A 17650-nucleotide genomic window follows, 5' to 3' on the forward strand; every position below is an offset into this window, starting at 1 on the left:
TTTTAAGTAAAACATGAAAACCAAGTTATAAAGTAGACGAAAAGTCAAATAAAGTGAGTTACAAATAAAAGTGAAAAAAGTTTAAATATGGTTGGAAGGGAGACGTACATTCTGTTTTAGAATGGGAAGGAGAAAGGAAGGTGTATTAGATCTCTACCTTGGGCCCCACAGCTCCGTGTTGCCACAGCTTTCAGAGGAGCTCCTTGCCCGGTTATCAAAGACTCAGATGCAGCCAAGCTCAGGAGCTCTGATCAGGTTTGCATTTTGAAGTCCGGGAGCTTGTGCAAGTGATGCAGGGGTGGGTTCCAGGAGATGCAGCACAGAGGAGGGCCACTGAAAGCTGACCCCTCCGCAGCCCAGGCCACTGCCTACAACATCCATGTGAGGTCCTGCTCTGGGTTTAGAGGCCTCAGGAAGAGAGTGAGCTCCATTGTCTGTGTGCTGCTGCTGTCCACTTGGGCCTCCATTCTCTCCAGCTCGGGCCACCTTCCTGGGCCCCCAACCTGTGCAGTCACACACTGCCCCACACTCACAAGGGCCCCATACTTGGTGGGATGTTCTGCTGGCACTGCCTCGACAAAGGACCTTGCATTTACATTTTGCACTGGGCCCTTCACAGAACTGGCCCTGCCAGTGGCACCAACAAAGTAGAAACATCCTCTGATAAAGGGTCTGTTCCTCTGTCCTCTGCTGGTCCCCACTGCTCTCAGCACTTGCATGGAATTTCCCATTTACATTCATTTCCAGACTCCTGCAGGCATCTTCCTCGGCTGCCTTTATTGTACAGATTTGATCTCGTGCATCTATCTATGCGTCACCTGGAGAAAAGCTGCCCTTCAGCCACAGAGCTCTGGGAAACTCGAGGTGTCCAGGGCAGAAGGCCACCTTCATCTTGATACTGGCATGTTGGTACTAATTCTGTTTGTATTTATTGGAACTAATGGCAACAACTTAAAGAAACGTGCAATAAGAAATGCAGTAATGGTAGCTCAGAAGTGATTATTTAGGTTGTATTTAGGCAAACACAATATGATCATATTTACACAGCATTAACATCCACTCCTAGATGGAAAGTCATATGGTTTTCACCCATAACAAAGGCACTTGCCCAATGCAGGCTCTCATACATGTTCACTATCTGGTTCCTAGCATTCATATTAAAAAAAATTTTTTAAAGATCAGTATGATTTCTAGAACCAAGACAGAGATGGTTAATTCATATTTGCTTTTGGAAGCTGAAGCAATTCTGGAGAAGGAAGTTTAGTCCTTCTGCCCAGGACCTTAAGGGCTGGACCTCTAAAATCTCTAGGCCTCATCCACTGTCACTGTCTTCCACAGACTTCTCAGGGGATTTCAAGGTAGGAGTCTCAAAGGAAGCACTGCTCTAGGTGCCATGAGTGGTGGGACCAGCCCATGGAAAGAAGACTTTGTGCAGCGCAGGGCTAAGGATGGGCCAACGGCTTTGGCTGCTCCACAGCTCTGTGAAATCCATGAGCAGAAGACCGATATTCCCATCATATCACTGTCTAGGTTTGAGGCTTATATTATTTTGGGGTGAGGGGGGGAATTCCCCTTTTAGAAAACCTATTAATTCCTAAATATACATAACATCCTGTGGTGTAAGAAGCTTGGAACAGAAGGGACAAATATGCAGGAAGTTTGTATGTCCATTTTATACATACTACGATCTGTGGTTATGAGAGAGCCAAAGGTATTCAGGGTGATGACATGCTCATTCATGGCATTCCACTTGGCTCTTGGGGAATATAAACCAGTTGTCTCCAGTGGAAAAATCTCAAACTCCCATTGGGAAAATATTGGGAGAAAATAGACATAACAGGGACATATTTGATTTTTAATGTTATGTAAAGACCACAAAGAGTCTGTGATATGAAAGACTCAAATTCCTGTCTTGTCTACTTGAGCTGAGTAGTCACCACATTATCACGACACGCTGGGACTCAGAGTCCAAAACAACGCAGTCGTCATCTCGATGCTGCCATGCCTTCTGCCTCTGTGCAAGTCAACTGACATCTCTGAGGCTCACATTCCTCCTCTGCAAAATGTGGGTGATAGTGAGATCTTCATAAGGTTTTGGGGTTTAGATGAGATCATGCATGAAAAAAACGTAGTGTGGTATCCAGCCCTCGGAAAGTCCTTGGTGGATGAGAAGGATGATTATTAGCGTGGGCTCTTAGGTGTCAGGAAGGGCCTCTAGTGTCTAGATCCTATCTCTTGTCCTTAAATTTAGTGTGGTGGGTACCTTCCTAATGGCAAAAGAGCTGGAAGCCAAGGGAAAAAGAAGACATGCTCCTGGTTCTTTAAGGCTGAGGCCCCGGTACGTAGGGAAAGCCAGCATGGGATAAAGGGGGACACAGGAGGTTTCAGGAAGGCCTCGGGAAAGAAAAACACTTAGATCTTCTGCTTGTGTTGAACACTGGAGAGTCTCTGAGATGACTGAGAGCATCTGGGGCCACGCTGATTACTAACACAGAGCGCAGCAAAGCCTGAGTGAGTTTGCAGTCCAGCTCCAGAGGGGCTGTCCCACGTGCTCTGTGCTCTGGCTGGGGTCCTTAGGCTGCTCGCCCCACCTGTAGCCCAGGTCTCCTCCCCTGGGCGACCAGTCATGCCTCCCTCCCTTGCAGACTTGCTGGAATGTTCCTGTTCAGTTCTCAGTAGCAGTAGCCAGGATTCTTTAAACATGCCTCCAGAGAAGAGCTACCTTTGGAGGACCAAGGGGCACCACCAATCATAATTTTGACATGTCTTTCAGATCAAAAGTTTAGCATTTCTGAATGTTCGCAGCCTGGTTCAGTTGGTCTTTGCTGTTGCCCTCCTCTCCTGGTGTCCCCGGTGATGCGGGAGCCCTCGTGAGGACTCCTCAGCCAGCCAGCCAGCCCACATGCCGTGCCATGACCTGAAAACTCAGTCATCTGAAGAGCCTGATGTGACCATGAGTCACCTCACTCTAAATGTTACAGTGAGGGCAGTGCCACTTGTGCAATGGGCCTAAGCTTTTGGGATCATGACTCCTTGAAAATTCCTAATCACACACTAGTCGGACCACCCCCAAAACAGAGGGGAGAGCCCCCCTCCAGACTTTGCATGTAACTTAGAGACTCTCCAGAGTCAGCAGTGGTAGGCCACACCCCTCCAGCTGTGTGGTAGGGGTCAGGTGCCCACCTGAACACATGGGTCTCTACGGAAGTCTCCTCCGCCCTGGGAAGCCCCCACCTCTGCTTTAGAGGCCCACCACGAGCATCTAAAGCCTCCATGTCTTCCTCCCAGGAAAAACTTATGCCAGAGACTCCTTTTAATAGACTTCATTTTTCAGAGCAGTTTTAGGTTTTCAGAAAAATTGTTTGGAAAGTACAGAGTTCCTTCATACTCGCTTCCCGGTTTCTCCTATTTTACATGTTCCATCAGTGTGATACATTTGCTATAAGTGATGAACCAGTATCACTATACTATTATTAACTAAAGTACACAGATTACATCAGGGCTCACTCCTGATGCTGTGCATTCCATGGCTCTTGACAAATGCACACTGTCACGTATCCTCCGTTACAGTGCCATCCCTAATAGTCTCATCACCTTAAAAATCTCCCAGGCCCCACCCACTCATCCCTCTCCCCAACCCCTACCTAACAGCCATCGACCTTTTCACTGTCTTTCTAGTTTTGCCTTTTCCAGTATGTCATAAATGCTAAAACCATCTGGGATGGAGCCTTTACAGATTGGGTTTCTTTTTGTCAGCAACAGGCGCCAAAAGTTTTTCCATGTCTCTTGTTTCTTTTACGGCTGAATAGTATTCCACTGCACATGTGCACCACTCACCAGTGTAGCCATTCACCTATTCAAGGATATCTTTCTTGGCTGCTACCAATTTTTGGCAATTATGAATAGAGCTACTATACACCCTCATATGCAGGTATTTGTATAGACCACATGCAAAGATCTTCAGATTGATCTCAGGTCTTCTGCTTCTACTTGGCTTTTCTGAAGAGTACACAAGCTGGGATTTTCATCTTAAGGTCTTTCTTACCAGGTGAGCTGGTGAAATGGGGAATGTGGGATTTCATCCCGTGGGAGTTCACTGACTGTCTGAACTCCAGCTTACTTATCAACTGGAGAAGTGCTAACATAAAGGCCAGGAAATATGTGTGAAGATGATGGTTACATAATAAGAAATGGCCAATAAGTATCTTCCGTATGTCCTTGCACTCTCTACTCCCTTTCCCCATTCTCCCTTCATCCTTTCCTGCTAAGAAATTCAGAAAAGTAGATTTCCAGATGATCTTCTGCTTGAATTTTCACGTTTTAATTCAGTATCTGAGGATTTTCAATACCACCCTGATTTCCATCCTTAAACAATCACACATTATAAATCCTGAATATATGCTGACGTTTCTCTTTGGGATCTGCACTTACGATAAAAAGAGAAATTGGGTTAATTCCAAGGTGAGTCTTCATTGGCTGGAAGCAGCAGTTGCCTGTTGAGTTGGGGGAGGGCCCTGGTGGCCTGTGAAGGAGAGGGAGGACAGCCGAGGAAGTGCTGCAGTGCTCACTCACAGTTGAGGATTCATTAGATGTCACAGATTGGATAGTAGGTTCTATGCTCAAGGTTTATGCCACGTAGGTTTATGCCAAGTCTGGATGGCTCGTGACATGGCTGCAGATGTCACAGGTCAGTGAACACACTAGCAGTGTGGCCTGGTCTCTCTGATTCATAGATGTTGGAAGCTGTGTCTACACGGTACTGCCATTAATGACTAAAAAAATAAAATTGTTTTCCTCCCAGTTGCTTCACCAGATAAAAGGAAAACCATTCGAATGGAGTTATCTGAGCTAAAGAATTGAGAGAGATTTCAACATGACCTTCTGTGACCATCTGTGACTGCTGCTTCAAGCTCTTCATTTGCTCCCTGTGCTGTCCCAACAAGGGCATCATGATCTGATGCTTGTCCATCTCTCTTCTGACGACTTTTCCTCGTTTTGCAAAACAAGATTTCTAGATTTCAAACATTCTGAACCTTAAATGTTTTCAGAAGGCAAATCAATACTCTTCCCCCCTGCCCCCAATCCTTTGGAAGGTGTTGGCCATTCTTCCTTGAATAGCCTGCCCACTCGTCTCCACTTCCTTCCTTCTTCATTACTCCCCGAGCAGCCTCCCTATCCCCACAGTGGATTTGGCACCCTGCCGTATCATGTGCCTGGTTGCATCACTTCCTTCCCTCATCACAGCACTCCTCTGTGTTTTTTCTTTTTTTTTTTTTTTTAATTTTTATTTATTTATGATAGTCACACAGAGAGAGAGAGGCAGAGACACAGGCAGAGGGAGAAGCAGGCTCCATGCACTGGGAGCCGGACGTGGGATTCGATCCGGGGTCTCCAGGATCGCGCCCTGGGCCAAAGACAGGCGCTAAACCGCTGCGCCACCCAGGGATCCCCACTCCTCTGTGTTATACTTACCTGCTCTTGTGTCTTCCTCCCTCTGCTGGCACGCCAGCTCCATGACAGCAGAAGTCAGCTTCACTCCATCATGCCCACAGCATGGGGCCCCGTGCCTGACCCCGAGTGGGGTCTCAACGAATGAATGAATGAATGAATGGACTTAAAACTAGGCACAAGAAGCCGGAGGCACATGTTAAAAGCAGAGGAAATACTTGAAGAGAGGAGGAGCTTAGCGTCAATGCTACTCATACCGCACTGTAAAGACAAGCAAATACATTTAGCAAAAATATCATCGTCCCCAGATAAGCCAATGGCACATCTCTAGGCCTGGTCACTCACTGCCCATTACTTATCCAGTATCCGTATGTCTCTTCTTCTTTACTAATAGAATCCCAATTTTGTTCAAGGAGACAGTGTTCCACATTTTTAAGATAAAAGCAAGATATTCTCTTGCAATTGGAGGTAGCCATCTCAGATATTTCTTACCAGTGAGAAGCAGAATATTTCTGGGACCATTTGGTTTTCCCTATAGAAATTGGGCCTTTCCTTCTTGTTGCTTCCCTTTCTCTCCTTTTGCCTGGAATGCAGAGGGAAGGCCAGGGTACAACCACCATAAGGATGAGGCTACATTCTAAGGAAGGCAGATCAGAAGGATAGAAGAAGGCTTGGACTTTAAAAACTTGGTGGAGTCTACCTTCAGGTGTCTCACTGGGTGATAAAATAAACTGGTTCAGCCCCAGTAGACTGGTCTATGCTCCACATAGAATTCACTTTTGAAATGACACAGGGCCTCATCTCCAGGCTCCTGCAGTGAATGCATTTGATTGTGTGGCAGCGGGAGGGGAGGAGCTTCTGTTTTGTACAATGTGTGCAGGGCTGAGGAAACTAGTAGGGTACCCATGTTTGGTCATTCAACACTCAAATTAGAGGTGGCTTGGGCACCATTACTTCTGCCACCATGAGGACATCAGAATAACATTCATGTTCACAGACCTCAGGCAATCAGATCAATATGTGCAAACATGTTCCCCATTCATCCTTCCTAAGGCTATCTCCCTTTCCAGTATTGCTTTCTCTCTTTACTCTCCTAACATACCAGCTTTCATTTCTGCCCTCTGGATGAGAGGTATGGCCATTTAAATTTTGCTACTTCTCTGCTGGCCTTCTGTGGAAGGAGCCATCGATACCTGGATCTGAGAAGCTCATATACAGGGAACTCCATCATCCAAGTATGTCTCATGTGTCCCAGCCTAGATCAGCTCTTAGAGAGTTGTCCTAAACCTCTAGGTCTGTAGGGTCTAAAAACTTCTCTTAGAGCCTTCCAGAGGCCAAGCACTTCATCTCAGTGATGTCTACGTGTGTCTGTTAATACACACACTTGCACATGCATTGGAGTTACCTGAGCAACTTAATGAAAATGCTTATTTTTATTTCCCACTCTGAGAAACTGTGCTTCAGTTGGTGGAGCCCAAGGAATTTGAACTGTCCACAAGCACCCACATGTTCCAGCTGCAGGGGGTCCCGGGATCAGACTTGAGAGAACACTGACCTATAATGGGCTGGATTGGCTCTGCCTGAATGAACTGAGCCCCACCTGAGGACAAGGTTTTGAAGAAGAGAAGAGTAGGAAGCAGTCTAGGGGTGCCAAGTGGAAAAAACGACCTGGGAAAAGAAAACTGACATGGAAAGGAGACCAGAACAGAAGGATGAAACTGTCAAAATCAAAGTTGCCGTCTTCACAGAGATTTGGTCATGTGGATGCTGTCCTCATACTTTACAGTGCTAGAATGTTAGCATCAAATTGCGTAGCTTAACGACAGCATACTCATTATAATAGGTTGTTAAACCAATAAAACACAAGAGGCATAAGCAATTTAATTACACTACTCATTCTGCTTAAAGCACTTAAATGAGGCTATGTTGACATGGTCCAACTCCTTACCCAGAATCAGATCATCTAGAATTCAGAAGAGGCCATGTGTCAGTATGCAAGGGAGATGGGGTACGGTGTGTCTTGAGTCATGTAACATCTGTGTGGTCAGGAGAATTCTTATTTTAGAGAAAAATGAGACAGATTTAGAAAGAACACTTCATCACCTCTGGGCCACAGGCTCTTTATTTCTTGGGTGAAACAAATGAGCGTTTAAAGCTGAGTCTGAGCCTTGAGAAAACAAGATTCACAGCAGGGCTTGGTGGTATAGGAACACAACTCGGGCTGGAGCCGGAGCACCCAGAGCTGCTCACGTATAACCCCACCGAAGCTGAGCTAACGAGGATTAATTGGGCCTTCTTGTGCACCGAGCTGAGGTTAACTGGGTCCCTGGACACGCTGACCTTTTCATTTACTCACCATTTAACACGTGCTCTTGGTCACTTGTTTGGAGCTTGAACAGTGGTAGGTTTAAGGCAGTAGCCACATTCTTGAGCATGTTCATCCATCCTACCTTGCTTCATTTCCTTCTTCCTTCCTTCCGTCTGCTCTTCTTCTGGTCTTTAGAGGAAGGCAGAGGGCCCTCTAAGTGGCATCGTTCTGCCAACAGAAGACAAACATTACTTGTTGTCTGGCCCCCTCTCTAGGGGTGAGGGAGGGCAGCACTTAATGAGGCCCCAGCCTCAGCAATGGAGCTGAGAACTTGAATAGCATGAATCTGCTCCTGGTTGGTGGCTCCAGCTGCCCCTCCACACCCTCTCGGCACCGTCTGGCCAGACTCCCCACCTCCCTGCCCCACAGGCTAGCTGACAGGCTGTGAAGCCAGTGCGTGCGCAACGGAGGGGTGGGGGGGCAGTGACCCTGTTCTGCTCCTCAGTGGCTTTCTTTTTTTTTTGCCACTAGCTGCCTGCTGAGTTCGCTCAATCTGTTCCTTCAGCCAGTCAGTGGAGGGCTGACGTACCCAATCAACACAGGCCAAGACTAATTTGCATTTAGCCTGGACCTCTTATGGCTGCTGTCTTCATATTGCTAAGATGACAAGGTTCCTAAAATTATCTCTGGCTATTTAGTACAACCAGGTGGCCTCACGGAATCCAAATAAGATGAATAGCAGGTGGATTCATGCTTGCTCTTTCAGGCTTTCATACAACCACTCACAATGCAGCCTGTTTAGTCCTACACGAGGTGACTTAAATTCTCATTCAGGAACCTCCAGGCCCTCCCCCTTATCATTCTGAAATGACATACAAAATACCACGTGTGAGTGTGTGTGCTTGTGCACACCCTGGTCCCTGCAGAGGATCCCTGTTTCCCTTATACTCCCAAGTGGTCCCAAGTCTTGGAGGCTTAAGACACACCAGTTAGATTCTCACTTTTATGCTCTGGCCCAGGGTATTCACACTCTGTTATGCACATGGCAGAGGATTTGTGAGATACTCAGACGAATATTTTTAATTTTAATGTCTTAGAAAAAATAATTAACTATGGAGCAAAACAGCAATTTTGTGGATTCTTCAATTTGAAGCAAGATTATTTTTAAATAGTCGATTTAAACAAATATATCATTGAAATAATTATGCAGGTGGCATGCTAATATATCAAAAGTCAGGAAGAAGGCAGCTTGTAGCTATTCGGGAACTCACTCTAGCCACTCGGGCTTCTTTGTTGTTCCATGCCCTACAATGCCCTAAGCTTTACCTCATGTCAGGGGTTGCTCCCTGCCTCCTGTGCTCCCAGTCCCAGTCCCATGGGGAGCCCACCTAACACCTGCTCATCCCCTAAACTCAGACCCAGCCACTTACTCTCTGAATCTTTTTTGACCTGCAGGAAGAGCAACCCCTCACCCCGGTCCCCCTCGGTGGCCACACGGTCTTCTCTCACACTGTTGTCAACAGATAAGTCAATGTTTTTGTTGACTGACTGTTTCTTCAGAGGCAGAAAGCTCCTTGAGGGTGGAATCAGGTCTCCTTCACACAAGGATCCTTGCTGACTTGCCTGTTGCTGAGTTCATTAGGGATGCTCAAAAAAAAAAAAAAAAAAAAAAAGTAAAACAGGGGCACCTAGGTGGCTCAGTGGTTGAGCGTCTGCCTTTGGCTCAGGTCGTGATCCTGGAGTCCCAGGGTTGAGTCCCGCATCAGATTCCCCGCAGGGAGCCTGCTTCTCCCTCTGCCTATGTCTCTGCCTCTCTGTGTGTCTCTCTCATGAATAAATAAATAAAATCTTAAAAAACAACAATTAATAAATGGCTTAACAAAATGTTCAAAAAAAAAAAACCTAAAATAAACAAATGGGTAAATGCGTGCATGGATGAATGGAGAAGCTCATATCTTTACCTCCTTAAGAAGATAATCAGATCAAGGCCCCTTGCTAAAAAATGTCTGTATCTATCAAACCTTTTGCAGCAATTTATGTTAGAAAATGTTCTACAAAAAAAGAAAAGAAAATGTTCTACAGCAGGAAACATAATATTTAAGAGCATACAATTACAAGACTGATAGACCTGGATTCTAAGTTTGAGTCTAACAAATTTGCTTGATGGCCTTAGACAAGTACCTTAACTACCCTAAGTTTCCTTATTGTGAACTGGAGGGAGCAATAGCAACTATTCATACTGGGAAAATTCAAATAGCCCACATATATATTAAGCACAGTCCTGGGCACATAGTTTAGAGAGGCACTATAGAGAATTCCTGAAAAAATTATCCACTTAAGTTGTTTTTTCTTAGCATGGGTCTTCCTGTCTTCATCTACAGAGGATATCAGATATCATGTAACATGTGCTTAATTATGTAGTGTTTTCAGTGGGAACATCACAACTATAACCCATTTTTCTTGCTACGTCACTGTCCCCTCCATTGATATCAAGCCACCACACATCCTATTTTTCCTACAATCTGACCTGCCTCTGACATCTTCCCACCACATTTCTTCATTCCTGCAAATACCTTTGCTAGTTTCTATTTTCCTCCATAGCTCCACATCTCACTCTCCCCATAATGTGCTTCATGTGCAACACACACTCCTGACATGGATTTCACAGAGAACATGAGGACAAGGATTGGGATTGTTCCCCATCTGAGTGACCTTCCAATTTGTCTGCAGCATCTCTTACCTCTGCGAGGCTGACTTCTACACATCTTCCTCTGGGGTTCTGTTCCTTCTTAAACTTTCTGCCTCTACCTTATCCCAGGACCATTTGTTTTCCACTGACATTCTGCCTTCTACATGCAAACATTCTTAAAAATCCACCATCCTAAAATGCACCAAGCAACAGAGCAAGATAATCCTTATTTTGTCCCTTAAAAGCTCAAGACTTAACTCTTTCCCTGTAGTGATAGTCCGCTTTCCTGACATTTTTTGCTTTCTCATCCTCACTTTCTTCCTTGTCAAGCTCTTCTCTGTCTTTTGACCTCAGGATTAAAAGTCTTGTCTCTAAGGTCCCTGAAAATTCAAACCACCAAATCGACTGACTGTTCTCCTGTATAAGCTCTTGCAGCATTAATGGCATTTACTGACCCTGCTCATTCCTTAAAACTCACCTCTCTTTTGGTTTCCATGATTTTACCTCTCTTTCTGCTGCTTTAGCCACATTCCCCATTTGTACTATCGATCTTCTGACTCTTTCTATTACCCTAGGATCTTATCTATAGCTATTTTTCTCACCACACACCAGGCCGATCTCATTTACTCTCACACATACCTCAACTCTCACCAATCTGCTCTCAAATCTCTCTCCAAACTCTCTTCGAATTCCAGACCCTGATTTCCAGCTAATCTACTCCCACATGTACTGCAACTGTGACATACGGACAGCAGAACTCATTACCTTCCTCCCAGACCAAAGCCTTTCTGCCTCAAGCTAAAGCACACCTTGATTCTAACTCACAGACTATGAATTAGACACCTGAGCAAACCCTGCTTTACTGAGCTGTACCCATGGACAAGTAACTTTGTCTCTTGTTGCCTCAGTTTCCTTACTTGTAAAATGGAAAGACAATTCTGGGGCATCTGAAACCCACTTGCATGTGAGTGGATGAACTAAGATAACACACGTAAAATCCAAAACACAAAGGAAGCCCCCTCTCTCTGGGTTGCCTTATTCACCTGGTCAACCAGGAACACTTCTCTTCGTCACTCTTCTCTAGTCTGTCTTGATGCTCTGAGGCAGAACCTTTTTCCTCCACACTGACATGTCCTTTCTTGAAGCCTGGATTCCTTACTTCCATAGATCTCTGTTCATATGCTGTCTTTTCCTTTACTTTGTGATCTCCTGAGTTCACATCGAGTCTCTGAATTCTCACATCAGGCATTCAATGAACCAGGCAAATTTAGGTGTTCAACATATATTAGGTGAACTCCTTTAAGTTGAACAAAGCTTTTTAAAATACATAAGACACAATTTTCAATAAGATTCTAGGAAAAAGATAGTAAAGTCCATGTCCTTAGACTCTTTTTGCTTCAAAGTGCTGAGTTCCAAAAAATTGGGTTTTCTTAAGTAACCTGGATAAATTCACTAATTAAAAGGCCTACTTCAACTGCAACCCCAGGAAGCCTTCTGGAGGCAGCTTTGGTGTTCTTGGCAAATCTCTGGGCAGGCTTTCCCATCCAACATGAAAACTGTGGAAATGCCTTAGTTATCAGTTCACTGCTGGGTATGTACTTTTCTTTTTTCTTTTCCTTTTTTTTTTTTTTTTTGGAAAGGTAGATTAGAGTTTCCCTCCAACTTTTCTTGAGAAAAGCTGAAAAAATGGAAACTTCTTAAGTAATTGATTTAGCTTCCCTGAAGCTCCTGGTTCTTGGCAGGTCAGATATTGGAAACTGCAAAAAGATTCCTTTTTCTGTTGTGTTTTCAACATTTGGTTCTTAATCCATATAAAAGTGCAGTTGCTATGAGAGAATGTTGTTGGGTCACTCAACACAGGAAAGGCAAAGAATGATCTTATAACACATACACACCCTACAAGCAGTGGGGAGGGATGGGTGGGTCTTCTTATCTTTCTTGTATTTTTCTTCCTGAGAAAGCCTTGACTTATGGGAGTGGGGAAAGGGTGTGAGAAGACCTTGCGATGGAGACAGCTCAGGTCACCAGAATGTCTGCCTACTTGCTGCTGCGACAGGCAGAAGGCGAGGCTTCTTCCCTTCCTTCTACTTTTTGGTGTTGGGTACAAGCAGAGGGTTGCTGCAGGGCTGTGTGAAGACTCTCTTGAGACTTTTCACTGATGCCTTCTGTGTGTGGGTCCATTTCCCTTATTCCCCCCACAACCCCCGCCATTCTGCAGGCAGCAAACAGAGGCCCTGAGAAGCTAACCCTCAAAAATGGGACCGTGGCTGAAAGTTCCAATGAAGCCTCTCATTTCTGATGTTCAGGGTATACTCCACAGGTCTATTCCTGTTCACACATGGGATAGATGCTGCTCTAAATAGACCAAATAGCCATATTTTACTCACTAGTACTGTACCTGACTCTTCTATGGCCAATGTTGGAGAGGACATTTCTAGGACTCTTCAGAAAGGGGAGGTGATGAATTGCCTCTTGACATTGGGGGATCACTGTACTGGGCGACTGCTTTATAAACCCAGACTGACATTCCTGAATGATGGGTCTACACACAGAAGGAGAACAGATTGATTAAAGGAGGCCAGATCTCTGCCTCTCAGACCCAGTCTCAGAGTTTTTGCAAAGGAGAACACATGGACCTTCATCTCCCTTCTTTTGAGTTTCGGCATGAGCAAACTGAAGATGGGACTGACATTTGCTTCATGGTGTAATTATCAGAATTAACCAAGAAAATACATGTTATACTCCATGTAACATTCTCCATGGAGAATACATGTTTACTCTCTGTAAAGTAGAGCCTGGTGAATAGAAAGTGCTCTACAAATCATAATTATTGTTTTATTTCTTTTATATATGTTTTATTACCTTGTTTTGCCCTTGTAATTTTACTAACTATTCTGTTGGCAACTCTTTCTCCACTAGAGACCCCTTTTCTCATTCAAAGTCCCCTAATTACCTATTCTGTCCAAGGGAAGGTGTCACAAGGCTACCTCTCTAACAAGTGTTTGCCACCGAAGGCCAATCTCTCAGAATCCCCTGTGTGAGGGACGACAAGCCCTCAGGAGCTGGCACTCATGAAACAGCCTCAAGGCAGGAAAAAAAAGATAATCCAGTGTGTGCACATGGACATATGTGCGTGGGTGTGTGCACACGTGCATGTACAGGGTTTGTTAAGGGTTGAGGTGGGAGGAATTGGGGGGTTTAGATGGAGACGGTTAATTTTTTATTTTTAAGATTTTATTTATTTATTCATGAGAGACACAGAGAAAGAGAGGCAGAGACATAGGCTGAGGGAGAAACAGGCTCCCTACGGGGAGCCTGATGTAGGACTCGATCCCAGGACCTGGGGATTACGCCCTGAGCCAAAGGCAGACACTCAACCACTGAGCCACCCAGGCATCCTGGGAGGGTTAATTTAAAACCCAAAGATTTCTTGGAAGCAAAGGCCACTGTGGTGATGATTAGGGAATATTTGAGAAGGAAAGAGCTCCAGGGCGTGGGCAGAGTCACAGAGAGGAGTAAGAGGAATGAGGACTCCTTCCCCTGCTCCCCACCCTTTGCTCACACTACCTAAGGAAAGCTTCTGGGGTGTTAGGACAATCCAGGGCTAGCAATGGGGTGCTGAGAAAATCTCTGCAGTCACTCGCCACCTGGGTTTCTTTTACTCTCATCACTTGTATTCTTGTCTTTTTGCTCACGTTTTCTTGGCTGTGGCATTCTGACTGGTCTCCAGACTCCCATGGACCTCTCGCCACTCTCTTCCAATGTGCTAGCAATATTGTCTTTTCTCATATTTCTTGTTGATTATATTTTTTTTCAAGAAAGGGAAAAAAGTTTTCCACATCCACTCCACATATTCAGCCACAGTGCCTTGGATTAAAAGAGGTATTTCCTGTGAATTTGGTGTTTTTGTTCTGCCAAGCTCTAACCCTCTGCCACTAAAATAAAAACTGGAAACTCCCCTTTCTGAAGGGTCTCAACCTCTGTGGGGCTTCTATAAATCTCACTCTGTTTACTGCCCTGTTGCTCTAGGACTCCTGATTTCAAGGCTGTGAAGACAGCACAACTTCCCATCTAGAGGAGCTCATCTAACCACGACATTGGCCAGGACCCTGAGTGGCTAGGTGATTACAGAGGAGACAGGAGGCGATACAGGCCTAATTCTAAGTCCACTGACCCAACTTACAAAGGAGAGGGCAGACATTTTAAAGTTCTTATAAAAAGAACTATTCTGGCATCTACACTGATTGTTTGTAGGCAATCCAAACAGTTTTGTGTGTTTAAGAACTCCATTCCATTTCTGGACTTCAATAGTCTTCTTTATGATTATTATTTAGAATTTCCCCTTCAAAAGAGATCTTTAGACAGCTAAAGCAGTCTTGAGGAAGAATGGAATTGGAGGTCTCACACTTCCTGACTTCAAAATTTATTACAAAGCTATAGTAATCAAAATAGTGTGGTACTGGCATAAAGAGAGACACAGGGAACCTGGGTGACTCAGGGGTGGAGTGTCTGCCTTTGGCTCAAATTGTGATCCTGGGGTCCCAGGATTGAGTCCCTCATCAGGCTCCCCACAGGGAGCCTGCTTCTCCCTCTATCTATCCCTCTACCTCTCTCCCTCTGTCTCTCATGAATAAATAAATCTTAAAAAAAAAAAAAAAGACAGACACAGACCAATGGAATAGAGCCTAGAAGTAATTCCTTGCATATATGGTCAAATGATTTTTGACAAGGGTGCCATGATCATCTGATAGGGAAGGATAGACTTCTCAATAACTGGTGCTGGGAAAACTGAATAGGCATAAGGAAAAGAGCTAAAGACTTAACACCATATTCAAAAATTAACTGAAAGTGGATTAAAGACCTAAATATAAGACCTAAAACCACAAAACTCTGAGGAGAAAACATGAGGGAAAAGCTTCATGACACTGGATTTGACAGTGATTTCTTGGTATGACATAAAAAGCACAATAAATAAAGTAAAAAATTAAATTGGACTACATCAAAATTAAAAACTTCTGTGCATCAAAGGACACAACCAACAGAGTGAAAAAGGCAATCTAGGGGATGGGAAGAAATATTTGAAAATCATATATCTGATAAAGGATTAATATCTAGAATATGAAGAACTCCTACAACTAAACAACAACAAAAATAAATTGATTCAAAACCAGGTAAAGGATTTGAGGAGACATTTCTCCAATGATGACATACAACAAGCATTATGAAAAAGATGCTCAAGATTACTAATCATAGGGAAATGCAAATCAAAACCACAATGGGATGCTACTTTATACTCATTAGAAGGGCTACCACCACAGAAACAAAAATACAAGTATTGGGGAGCCTGGGTGGCTTAGTGGTTGAGCGTTGGCCTTTGGCTCAGGGTGTGATCCTGTAGTCCCAGAATCCAGCCCTGCATTGGGCTCCTTGTGGGGAGCCTCCTTCTCTCTCTGCCTGTGTCTCTGTCTCTCTCTGTGCTCTCATGAATAAATAAAATCTTTTTTGAAAAAGTAAGTATTGGCCAAAAAAAAGAAACGTGTTGGCAAAGATGTGGAGAAATTGGAAATTTGTGCACTGTTGGTGAGAAGGTGAAATGGTGCAGCCTCTGTGAAAAACAGTAATGTTGGTTCCTCAAAAACTTAAAAATAGAAGTATCAAGTGATCCAACTATTCCACCGTGATATATATCCAGGAGAATTTAGAGCAGAGTCTCAAAGAGATAGCTACACACTCATGTTCATAGCAGCATTATTCATTGCAGCCAAAAGATGGAAGCAATGCAAGCTTCCATGGATAGGTGAATGGATAAATAAAATGTGATATATGTACATACAATGGAATATTGTTCAGCCTTAAAAATGAGGGACAACTTGACAAATGCTACAGCAAGGATGAACCCTGAGGATGTTATAGGAAGGGAATAAGCCAGTCACAAAAAGATAAATACTGTGTGATTCCACTTGTATGAGGTATCTAGAGTAGTCAAATTCATAGAAGTAGGGAGTGGAAGGGTGGCTGCCAGGGGCTGTGGGGAGGGAGAATGGGGTATTGATATTTACTGGGTATAGAGTTTTAGTTTTGCAAGATGAACAAGTTCTGGAGGTGGGTTGTACAGGATTGTACATTCACCAACAGGGTGAATGTACTTAACACTCAACTGTATGCTTAAAAATGGTTAAGATGGTAAATTCTGTGCTTTACCATAAACATACACACACACACACACACACACACACACACACACAGTTTTTTTTGGTGAAAGCAATAGTTGGACCTCAAACAGACCAGGATTGAATCCTGTCATATCACGAATGTTAAACAAGTGGTTCAACCTTGGATAAGCCTCTATTCCCACATTTGTTAATGTAGGCTATGCATTTCCCCAGGGTTGCTGTGAGGATCAAATGAGATATTATTCGTGAAGCACTTAGCACAAAGTCTAGTACACAGAAGGCACTCAATAAATATCGGTTCCCTTTACCTAATAATATTCATGAGCACATGTCAGGGAAGACCCGCTGGGTTGAATGGAAATGAGGTCTACAAGGTCAGTTGTCAAGAAGCAGCTATGTGCACCTTGTGGGCTCGGCTGCTGTGGTCCTGCCAGCCAGAAGGGGTTGGTTGGGGTGCTGTTCACTGCAGATTCGACAGGCCAGTGATGTTTGGAAGCTGTGTTTCCGGTGCTTCCAGGGGGCTCTCCCAACTGATGTGGCTCCTTATCTCTGCTGACAGGAAGACAGAAATCCTCCCACACAGGTTTGCTTATTTACACTGGAAGTGCAAGTTGGGTAAGGGGCACGGAATTATTTAGATGTCCAGCCCACATACTGCCTTTTCTTTCCATAGCTGGTGCTTTCCAGTTCCCCCACAGAAGTTCTCATTATGCTATGGCTTTTGCTGGAACACTGGTGGTTTCCTAGAAAAGCTCAGCTTCTTTTCGAAACCTCCACTTGGCAATCTCACGATCTTTGAGTGACAGAGTTGGGCCAGGGTTCTCTGTCCTTGAACTCTGACGTGAAGACATTTAAAACAAAACATCAAAGTTCGAAGAAAGTATTTGAACGGACACCACTGACACCTTGTCTATATTGGTTGGATGTCAGATGAAATGATGCTCTGTCTATTGCAGAAGGGTCAGTCAGAGCCATCTTGGGGTTCTCAGGGTAGCACGTTTCTATGTAATGAGGTAGGGAATGTTGTACAGA

The 17650-nt window shown here is 44.4% G+C and overlaps 1 long non-coding RNA gene across 3 annotated transcripts in view; it reads right to left on the reverse strand.

Moving 5' to 3' along the window:
• The window catches only part of LOC140613154 (uncharacterized), a 172107-nt gene that overhangs the window by 54679 nt on the left and 99778 nt on the right, over nt 1-17650 (reverse strand). For 2 of the 3 annotated variants that reach the window (XR_012014309.1, XR_012014311.1), the window contains one exon: nt 5473-7984. This is a non-coding gene — a long non-coding RNA (uncharacterized lncRNA). The remainder of the gene's footprint in view (nt 1-5472; nt 7985-17650) is intronic. The other variant, XR_012014310.1, reaches the window with a different exon arrangement.

This window comes from Canis lupus, chromosome 21, assembly GCF_048164855.1.
Source record: "Canis lupus baileyi chromosome 21, mCanLup2.hap1, whole genome shotgun sequence".
In the NCBI taxonomy this organism is placed as follows: Eukaryota; Metazoa; Chordata; class Mammalia; order Carnivora; family Canidae; genus Canis; species Canis lupus.